The sequence below is a fragment of the Eschscholzia californica genome, unplaced genomic scaffold (assembly GCF_041429995.1).
Source record: "Eschscholzia californica isolate CP2 unplaced genomic scaffold, dmEscCali1.0.p SCAF_4, whole genome shotgun sequence".
NCBI classification, from domain to species: domain Eukaryota; kingdom Viridiplantae; phylum Streptophyta; class Magnoliopsida; order Ranunculales; family Papaveraceae; genus Eschscholzia; species Eschscholzia californica.
This window is the reverse complement of record NW_028238461.1, coordinates 19,441,413-19,453,752: the sequence shown is the minus strand read 5'-3', so window position 1 is coordinate 19,453,752 and position 12,340 is coordinate 19,441,413.

Sequence of the window (12,340 nt, the reverse complement as noted above, 5' to 3'; positions counted from 1 at the left end):
TTGGGCCTGGTGCTAACAGAGATGAATGTTAACAGCCTTTTGCCACGCACCCTTTTTTGTTTAAGATAACAATTATGTCTCTGATCTGTTTGATCGAACACATCTCAACCTTCTAATATAGCTGATCAACCAGATCTTGCTCGATTTGATCTCTTTGAATCAAATAGATTCATATTTTGGGTCTATTCGATCAAATATATCACAGTAGCATCTGTTTAGTACCAAATCTAATGTCTGATTTTTTTAAAGATAACACTTATGTCTCTGATCTATTTGATCGAGCACATATCAACCTTCTAACTTGCCCGATCAAACATATCTGGCTCGATTTGATCTCTTTGATCAAATAGACTCACATTTTTAGTTTATTTTATCAAACATCTCAAAGTGGCGTATGTTTAGTACCAAATCTTCTATCTGACTTTTTTTTTTTTAAATAACATTTATGTCTCTGAATTGTTTGATCGAACACATCTTAACCTTCTAATGTGGCCGATCAAACAGATCTGACTATATTTGATCTTTTAAGTACAAATCTTTTGTGGTTTAAGATAACACTTATATCTCTGATCTGTTTGATCGAACACACCTCAACTTTCTAATGTACCAGATCAAACATATTTGGCTTGATTTGATTTCTTTGACCAAATAGACTCATATTTTGGGTCTTTTTGATAAAAAAGATCAAAGTAGCATCTGTTTAGTACCAAATCTTATGTCTTTTTTTTCCTTTTTTAAGATAACATGTATCTCTCTGGTCTACTTTATCGAGCACATCTCAACCTTCTAATGTTCCCGATCAAACATATCTGACTATATTTGATCTTTTAAATATAAATCTTTTTGTTTGTTTAATATAAAATTATGTCTTTGATCTGTTTGATCAAACACATCTCAACCTTTTAATGTGCTTGATCAAACACATGTGGTATCAAACAAATGCTACTTTTATCTCTTTGATCAAATAAACCTAAAATATAAGTCTTACTGTCAAAGAGATGAAATCGAGCCACATGTGTTTGATCGAACATTAGAAGGTTGAGATGTGTTCGATCAAACAGACCAGAGACACAATTGTTATCTTAAAAAAATTGTATTTTAAAGATCAATTATAGTTAAATATGCTTGAACGGGCACATTAGAAGGTTGAGATGTGCTCGATCAAATAGATCATAGACATAACAGTTATCTTAAAAAAGAATAAACCATACATAAGATTTGGTACTTAACAGATGCTACTTTGATCTTTCTGATCAAATAGACCCAAAATATGAGTCTCTTTGATCAAATATCAAATCGAGCAAGATCTGCTTGACCAGGCACATTAGAAGGTTGAGATGTGCTTGATCAAACAGATCAGAGACATAACTGTTATCTTAAACAAATAAGAACATAAGATTTATATTTAAAAGATCAAATATTGTCGGATATGTTTGATCAGGAACATTAGATGGTTGAGATGTGCTCGATCGAATAGACCAAAAACATAACTTTTACCTTAAAAATATCAGACATAAGTTTTGGTACTAAATAGACGCTAGATTGATCTCTTTGGTCAAATAGACCCAAAATATGAGTCTATTAGATCAAATCGAGCAAAATCTGTTTGATCGAGCACATTAAAAGGTTGAGATGTGCTCAATCAAACAGATTAGAGACTTAACTGTAATCAAAGATCATATATAGTCAAATATGTTTGATCGGGCACATTAGAATGTTGAGATGTGCTCGAAGAAATCACTCAGAGATATACTGTAATCATTAAAAAATATTAGATTTTTACTTCAAAGATCATATATAGTCAAATATGTTTGATCGGGCACATTAGAAGGTTGAGATGTGCTCGAAGAAACATTCAGAGACATAACTGTGATCTTAAAGAGAAAAATAAGATTTTTATTGAAATGATCAAATATAGTCGGATCTATTCGATCGGGCACATTAGAAGGTTGCGATGTGCTCCATCAAATTGATTAGAGATGTTTTATCGGGCACATTAGAATGTAGAGATGTGCTCGAAGAAACCAATCAGAGACATAACTGTAATCTTAAAAAAAATATTAGATTTTTATTTCAAAGATCATATGTAGTCAAATATGTTTGATCGGGCACATTAGAATGTTGATATGCGCTCGAAGAAACCAATCAGAGAAATAACTGTAATCTTAAAAAAAATATTAGATTTTTATTTCAAAGATCATATGTAGTCAAATATGTTTGATCGGACACATTAGAATGTTGAGATGTGCTCGAAGAAACCAATCAGAGACATAACTGTAATCTTAAAAAAAATATTAGATTTTTATTTCAAAGATCATATGTAGTCAAATATGTTTGATCGGGCACATTAGAATGTTGAGATGTGCTCGAAGAAACCAATCAGAGACATAACTGTAATCTTAAAAAAAATATTAGATTTTTATTTCAAAGATCATATGTAGTCAAATATGTTTGATCGGGCACATTAGAATGTAGAGATGTTGTTGAAGAAACCAATCAGAGACATAACTGTAATCTTAAAAAAAATATTAGATTTTTATTTCAAATATCATATGTAGTCAAATATGTTTGATTGGGCACATTAGAATGTTGAGATGTGCTCGAAGAAACCAATCAGAGACATAACTGTAATCTTATAAAAAATATTAGATTTTTATTTCAAAGATCATATGTAGTCAAAATATGTTTGATCGGGCACATTAGAATGTTGAGATGTGCTCGAAGAAACCTGTAACGCCCCAAGCCTTAGCAGTTGCCGATATTGTCCCCGCTTTAACCACCTCACACAGGTACGGGGTTTTGTTTTTGGCGAAGGCACCACAAGCCTACCCAAAAGGCCTCGGTACTTACTAAGCTTGAGCTTACACATATAGCCCAGTCTCTGGACACTCTTGTGAGCAATGTGGGACTATTACAATCCCCCACCCTCAGCGAAGAGTCGTCCTCGGCTCTGATACCCCTTTGTAACGCCCCAGCCTTAGCAGTTGCCGATATTGTCCCCGCTTTAACCACCTCACACAGGTACGGGGTTTTGTCCTTGGCGAAGGCACCACAAGCCCACCCAAAAGGCCTCGGTACTTACTAAGCTTGAGCTTACACATATAGCCTAGTCTCTGGACACTCTTGTGAGCAATGTGGGACTATTACAATCCCCCACCCTCAGCGAAGAGTTGTCCTCGGCTCTGATACCACTTTGTAACGCCTCAAGCCTTAGCAGTTGCCGATACTGTCCCCGCTTTAACCACCTCACACCACGCTGAGTGGTGGCTAAGTGAGGACAAAATCGTTGTGGGGGGTCCACGGTGTCGCTGCGTACTCTGATGGTCGGGCGAATCGTGTGTCGTCGCCCATACCGAGGCCTTTTGGGTGGGCTTGTGGTGCCTTCGCCAAGGACAAAACCCCGTACCTGTGTGAGGTGGTTAAAGCGGGGACAATATCGACAACTGCTAAGGCTTGGGGCGTTACAAAACCAATTAGAGACATAACTGTAATCTTAAAAAAAAATATTAGATTTTTATTTCAAAGATCATATGTAGTCAAATATGTTTGATCGGGCACATTAGAATGTTGAGATGTGCTCGAAGAAACCAATCAGAGACATAACTGTAATCTTAAAAAAGATATTAGATTTTTATTTCAAAGATCATATGTAGTCAAATATGCTTGATCGGGCATATTAGAATGTTGAGATGTGCTCGAAGAAACCAATCAGAGACATAACTGTAATCTTAAAAAAGTATTAGATTTTTATTTCAAAGATCATGTGTAGTCAAATATGTTTGATCGGGCACATTAGAATGTTTAGATGTGCTCGAAGAAACCAATTAGAGACAAAACTGCAATCTTAAAAAAATATTAGATTTTTATTTCGAAGATCATGTGTAGTCTAATATGTTTGATCGGGCACATCAGAATGTTGAGATGTGCTCGAAGAAACCAATCAGAGACATAACTGCAATCTTAAAAAAATATTAGATTTTTATTTCGAAGATCATGTGTAGCCTAATATCTTTGATCGGGCACATCAGAATGTTGAGATGTGCTCGAAGAAACCAATCAGAGACATAACTGCAATCTTAAAAAAATATTAGATTTTTATTTCAAAGATCGTGTGTAGTCAAATATGTTTGATCGGGTACATTAGAATGTTGAGATGTGTTCGAAGAAACCAATCAGAGACATAACTGCAATCTTAAAAAAATATTAGATTTTTATTTCGAAGATCGTGTGTAGTCAAATATGTTTGATCGGGCACATTAGAATGTTGAGATGTGCTCGAAGAAACCAATCAGAGACATAACTGCAATCTTAAAAAAATATTAGATTTTTATTTCAAACATCGTGTGTAGTCAAATATGTTTGATCGGGCACATTAGAATGTTGAGATGTGCTCGAAGAAACCAATCAGAGACATAACTGTAATCTTAAAAAAATATTAGATTTTTATTTCAAAGATCATATATAGTCAAATATGTTTGATCGGGCACATTAGAATGTTGAGATGTGCTCGAAGAAACCAATCAGAGACATAACTGTATTCTTAAAAAAATATTAGATTTTTATTTCAAAGATCATGTGTAGTCAAATATGTTTGATCGGGCACATTAGAATGTTGAGATGTGTTCGAAGAAACGATTCAGAAACATAACTGTAATCTTAAAAAAATATTAGATTTTTATTTCAAAGATCGTATGTAGTCAAATATGCTTGATCGGGCACATTAGAATGTTGAGATGTGCTCGAAGAAACCAATCAGAGACATAACTGCAATGTTAAAAAAATATTAGATTTTTATTTCAAAGATCATGTGTAGTCAAATATGTTTGATCGGGCACATTAGAATGTTGAGATGTGCTCGAAGAAACCAATCAGAGACATAACTGCAATGTTAAAAAAATATTAGATTTTTATTTCAAAGATCATGTGTAGTCAAATATGTTTGATCGGGCACATTAGAATGTTGAGATGTGCTCGAAGAAACCAATCAGAGACATAACTGCAATGTTAAAAAAATATTAGATTTTTATTTCAAAGATCATGTGTAGTCAAATATGTTTGATCGGGCATATTAGAATGTTAAGATGTGCTCGAAGAAACCAATCAGAGACATAACTGTAATCTTAAAAAAGTATTAGATTTTTATTTCAAAGATCATGTGTAGTCAAATATGTTTGATCGGGCACATTAGAATGTTTAGATGTGCTCGAAGAAACCAATTAGAGACATAACTGCAATCTTAAAAAAATATTAGATTTTTATTTCGAAGATCATGTGTAGTCTAATATGTTTGATCGGGCACATCAGAATGTTGAGATGTGCTCGAAGAAACCAATCAGAGACATAACTGCAATCTTAAAAAAATATTAGATTTTTATTTCGAAGATCATGTGTAGCCTAATATCTTTGATCGGGCACATCAGAATGTTGAGATGTGCTCGAAGAAACCAATCAGAGACATAACTGCAATCTTAAAAAAATATTAAATTTTTATTTCAAAGATCGTGTGTAGTCAAATATGTTTGATCGGGTACATTAGAATGTTGAGATGTGTTCGAAGAAACCAATCAGAGACATAACTGCAATCTTAAAAAAATATTAGATTTTTATTTCAAAGATCGTGTGTAGTCAAATATGTTTGATCGGGCACATTAGAATGTTGAGATGTGCTCGAAGAAACCAATCAGAGACATAACTGCAATCTTAAAAAAATATTAGATTTTTATTTCAAACATCGTGTGTAGTCAAATATGTTTGATCGGGCACATTAGAATGTTGAGATGTGCTCGAAGAAACCAATCAGAGACATAACTGTAATCTTAAAAAAATATTAGATTTTTATTTCAAAGATCATATATAGTCAAATATGTTTGATCGGGCACATTAGAATGTTGAGATGTGCTCGAAGAAACCAATCAGAGACATAACTGTATTCTTAAAAAAATATTAGATTTTTATTTCAAAGATCATGTGTAGTCAAATATGTTTGATCGGGCACATTAGAATGTTGAGATGTGGTCGAAGAAACGATTCAGAAACATAACTGTAATCTTAAAAAAATATTAGATTTTTATTTCAAAGATCTAATGTAGTCAAATATGCTTGATCGGGCACATTAGAATGTTGAGATGTGCTCGAAGAAACCAATCAGAGACATAACTGCAATGTTAAAAAAATATTAGATTTTTATTTCAAAGATCATGTGTAGTCAAATATGTTTGATCGGGCACATTAGAATGTTGAGATGTGCTCGAAGAAACCAATCAGAGACATAACTGCAATGTTAAAAAAATATTAGATTTTTATTTCAAAGATCATGTGTAGTCAAATATGTTTGATCGGGCACATTAGAATGTAGAGATGTGCTCGAAGAAACCAATCAATAAATATTAGATTTTTATTTCAAAGATCATATGTAGTTAAATATGTTTGATCGGGCACATTAGAATGTTGAGATGTGCTCGAAGAAACCAATCAGAGAAATAACTGTCATCTTAAAAAAAAATATTAGATTTTTATTTCAAAGATTATCTGTAGTCAAATATGCTTGATCGGGCACATTAGAATGTTGAGATGTGCTCGAAGAAACCAATCAGAGACATAACTGCAATCTTAAAAAAGTATTAGATTTTTATTTCAAAGATTATCTGTAGTCAAATATGCTTGATCGGGCACATTAGAATGTTGAGATGTGCTCGAAGAAACCAATCAGAGACATAACTGCAATCTTAAAAAAGTATTAGATTTTTATTTCAAAGATCATGTGTAGTCAAATATGTTTGATCGGGCACATTAGAATGTTGAGATGTGCTCGAAGAAACCAATCAGAGACATAAATGTAATCTTAAAAAATTATTAGATTTTTTTTTTCAAAGATCATTTGTAGTCAAATATGTTTGATCGGGCACATTAGAAATGTTGAGATGTGCTCGAAGAAACCAATCAGAGACATAACTGTAATCTAAAAAAAAATATTAGATTTTTATTTCAAAGATCATATGTACTCAAATATGTTTGATCGGGCACATTAGAATGTTGAGATGTGCTCGAAGAAACCAATCAGAGACATAACTGTAATCTTAAAAAAAAATATTAGATTTTTATTTGAAATATCATATGTACTCAAATATGCTTGATCGGGCACATTAGAATGTTGAGATGTGCTCGAAGAAACTAATCAGAGACATAACTGCAATCTTAAAATAATATTAGATTTTTATTTCAAAGATCATATATAGTCAAATATGTTTGATCGGGCACATTAGAATGTTGAGATGTGCTCGAAGAAACCAATCAGAGACACAACTGTAATCTTAAAAAAATATTAGATTTTTATTTCAAATATCATATATAGTCAAATATGTTTGATCGGGCACATTAGAATGTTGAGATGTGCTCGAAGAAACCAATCAGAGACATAACTGTAATCTTAAGAAAATATTAGATTTTTATTTCAAATATCATGTGTAGTCAAATATGTTTGATCGGGCACATTAGAATGTTGAGATGTGCTCGAAGAAACCAATCAGAGACATAACTGTATTCTTAAAAAAATATTAGATTTTTATTTCAAAGATCATGTGTAGTCAAATATGTTTGATCGGGCACATTAGAATGTTGAGATGTGCTCGAAGAAACCAATCAGAGACATAATTGTAATCTTAAAAAAAATATTAGATTTTTATTTCAAAGATAATATGTAGTCAAATATGTTTGATCGGGCACCTTAGAATGTTGAGATGTGCTCGAAGAAACCAATCAGTGACATAACTGTAATCTTAAAGAAAATATTAGAATTTCATTTCAAAGATCATATGTAGTGAAATATGTTTGATCGGGCACATTAGAATGTTGAGATGTGCTCGAAGAAACCAATCAGAGACATAACTGTTATCTTAAAAAAAATATTAGAATTTTATTTCAAAGATCAAATGTAGTCAAATATGTTTGATCGGGCACATTAGAATGGTGAGATGTGCTCGAAGAAACCAATCAGAGACATAACTGGAATCTTAAAAAAATATTAGATTTTTATTTCAAAGATCATGTGTAGTCAATTATGTTTGATCGGGCACATTAGAATGTTGAGATGTGCGTCGAAGAAACCAATCAGAGACATCACTGCAATCTTAAAAAAAATATTAGATTTTTATTTCGAAGATCATATGTAGTCAAATATGTTTGATCGGGCACATTAGAATGTTGAGATGTGTTCGAAGAAACCAATCAGAGACATAACCGCAATCTTAAAAAAATATTAGATTTTTATTTCGAAGATCATGTGTAGTCAAATATGTTTGATCGGGCACATTAGAATGTTGAGATGTGCTCGAAGAAACCAATCAGAGACATAACTTCAATCTTAAAAAAATATTAAATTTTTATTTCGAAGATCGTGTGTAGTCAAATATGTTTGATCGGGCACATTAGAATGTTGAGATGTGCTCGAAGAAACCAATCAGAGACATAACTGTATTCTTAAAAAAATATTAGATTTTTATTTCAAAGATCATGTGTAGTCAAATATGTTTGATCGGGCACATTAGAATGTTGAGATGTGCTCGAAGAAACCAATCTGAGACATAACTGTAATCTTAAAAAAAATATTAGAATTTTATTTCAAAGATAATATGTAGTCAAATATGTTTGATCGGGCACATTAGAATGTTGAGATGTGCTCGAAGAAACCATTCAGAGACATAACTGTAATCTTAAAAAAATATTAGATTTTTATTTCAAAGATTATATGTAGTCAAATATGTTTGATCGGGCACATTAGAATGGTGAGATGTGCTCGAAGAAACCAATCAGAGACATAACTGTAATCTTAAAAAAATATTAGATTTTTATTTCAAAGATCATATGTAGTGAAATATGTTTGATCGGACACATTAGAATGTTGAGATGTGCTCGAAGAAACCAATCAGAGACATAACTGTAATCTTAAAGAAAATATTAGAATTTTATTTCAAAGATCAAATGTAGTCAAATATGTTTGATCGGGCACATTAGAATGGTGAGATGTGCTCGAAGAAACCAATCAGAGACATAACTGTAATCTTAAAAAAATATTAGATTTTTATTTCAAAGATCATATGTAGTGAAATATGTTTGATCGGGCACATTAAAATGTTCAGATGTGCTCGAAGAAACCAATCAGAGACATAACTGTTATCTTAAAGAAAATATTAGAATTTTATTTCAAAGATCAAATGTAGTCAAATATGTTTGATCGGGCACATTAAAATGGTGAGATGTGCTCGAAGAAACCAATCAGAGACATAACTTGAATCTTAAAAAAATATTAGATTTTTATTTCAAAGATCATGTGTAGTCAAATATGTTTGATCGGGCACATTAGAATGTTGAGATGTGCTCGAAGAAACCAATCAGAGACATCACTGCAATCTTAAAAAAAAAATATTAGATTTTTATTTCGAACATCATATGTAGTCAAATATGTTTGATCGGGCACATTAGAATGTTGAGATGTGTTCGAAGAAACCAATCAGAGACATAACTGCCATCTTAAAAAAATATTAGATTTTTATTTCAAACATCGTGTGTAGTCAAATATGTTTGGTCGGGCACATTAGAATGTTGAGATGTGCTCGAAGAAACCAATCAGAGACATAACTGTAATCTTAAAAAAAATATTAGATTTTTATTTCAAAGATAATATGTAGTCAAATATGTTTGATCGGGCACATTAGAATGTTGAGATGTGCTCGAAGAAACCAATCAGAGACATAACTGCAATCTTAAAAAAATATTAGATTTTTATTTCAAACATCGTGTGTAGTCAAATATGTTTGATCAGGCACATTAGAATGTTGAGATGTGCTCGAAGAAACCAATCAGAGACATAACTGTATTCTTAGAAAAATATTAGATTTTTATTTCAAAGATCATGTGTAGTCAAATATGTTTGATCGGGCACATTAGAATGGTGAGATGTGCTCGAAGAAACCAATCAGAGACATAACTGGAATCTTAAAAAAATATTAGATTTTTATTTCAAAGATCATGTGTAGTCAAATATGTTTGATCGGGCACATTAGAATGTTGAGATGTGCTCGAAGAAACCAATCAGAGACATCACTGCAATCTTAAAAAAAAATATTAGATTTTTATTTCGAACATCATATGTAGTCAAATATGTTTGATCGGGCACATTAGAATGTTGAGATGTGTTCGAAGAAACCAATCAGAGACATAACTGCCATCTTAAAAAAATATTAGATTTTTATTTCAAACATCGTGTGTAGTCAAATATGTTTGGTCGGGCACATTAGAATGTTGAGATGTGCTCGAAGAAACCAATCAGAGACATAACTGTAATCTTAAAAAAAATATTAGATTTTTATTTCAAAGATAATATGTAGCCAAATATGTTTGATCGGGCACATTAGAATGTTGAGATGTGCTCGAAGAAACCAATCAGAGACATAACTGCAATCTTAAAAAAATATTAGATTTTTATTTCAAACATCGTGTGTAGTCAAATATGTTTGATCGGGCACATTAGAATGTTGAGATGTGCTCGAAGAAACCAATCAGAGACATAACTGTATTCTTAAAAAAATATTAGATTTTTATTTCAAAGATCATGTGTAGTCAAATATGTTTGATCGGGCACATTAGAATGTTGAGATGTGCTCGAAGAAACCAATCTGAGACATAACTGTAATCTTAAAGAAAATATTAGAATTTTATTTCAAAGATAATATGTAGTCAAATATGTTTGATCGGGCACATTAGAATGTTGAGATGTGCTCGAAGAAACCAATCAGAGACATAACTGTAATCTTAAAAAAATATTAGATTTTTATTTCAAAGATCATATGTAGTCAAATATGTTTGATCGGGCACATTAGAATGTTGAGATGTGCTCGAAGAAACCAATCAGAGACATAACTATAATCTTAAAAAAAAATATTAGATTTTTATTTCAAAGATCATATGTAGTCAAATATATTTGATCGGGCACATTAGAATGTTGAGATGTCCTCGAAGAAACCAATCAGAGACATAACTGTAATCTTAAAAAAAAGATTAGATTTTTATTTCAAAGATCATATGTAGTCAAATATGTTTGATCGGGCACATTAGAATGTTGAGATGTGCTCGAAGAAACCAGTCAGAGACATAACTGTAATCTTAAAAAAAATATTAGATTTTTATTTCAAAGATCATATGTAGTCAAATATGTTTGATCGGGCACATTAGAATGTTGAGATGTGCTCGAAGAAACCAGTCAGAGACATAACTGTAATCTTAAAAAAAATATTAGATTTTTATTTCAAAGATCAAATGTAGTCAAATATGTTTGATCGGACACATTAGAATGGTGAGATGTGCTCGAAGAAACCAATCAGAGACATAACTGTAATTTTTAAAAAAATATTAGATTTTTATTTCAAAGATCATATGTAGTCAAATATGTTTGATCGGGCACATTAGAATGTTGAGATGTGCTCGAAGAAACCAATCAGAGACATAACTGTAATCTTAAAAAAAATATTAGATTTTTATTTCAAAGATCATCTGTAGTCAAATATGTTTGATCGGGCACATTAGAATGTTGAGATGTGCTCGAAGAAACCGATCAGAGAAATAACTGTAACCTTAAAAAAAATATTAAATTTTTATTTCAAAGATCATATGTAGTAAATATGTTTGATCGGGCACATTAGAATGTTGAGATGTGCTCGAAGAAACCAATCAGAGACATAACTGTAATCTCAAAAAAGTATTAGATTTTTATTTCAAAGATCATATGTAGTCAAATATGTTTGATCGGGCACATTAGAATGGTGAGATGTGCTCGAAGAAACCAATCAGAGACATAACTGTAATCTTTAAAAAAATATTAGATTTTTATTTCAAAGATCATATGTAGTCAAATATGTTTGATCGGGCACATTAGAATGTTGAGATGTGCTCGAAGAAACCAATCAGAGACATAACTGTAATCTTAAAAAAAATATTAGATTTTTATTTCAAAGATCATATGTAGTCATATGTTTGATTGGGCACATTAGAATGGTGAGATGTGCTCGAAAAAACCAATCAGAGACATAACTGTAATCTTAAAGAAAATATTTGATTTTTATTTCATAGATCATATGTAGTCAAATATGTTTGATCGGGCACATTAGAATGTTGAGATGTGCTCGAAGAAACCAATCAGAGACATAACTGTAATCTTAAAAAAAATATTAGATTTTTATTTCAAAGATCATCTGTAGTCAAATATGTTTGATCGGGCACATTAGAATGTTGAGATGTGCTCGAAGAAACCGATCAGAGAAATAACTGTAACCTTAAAAAAAATATTAAA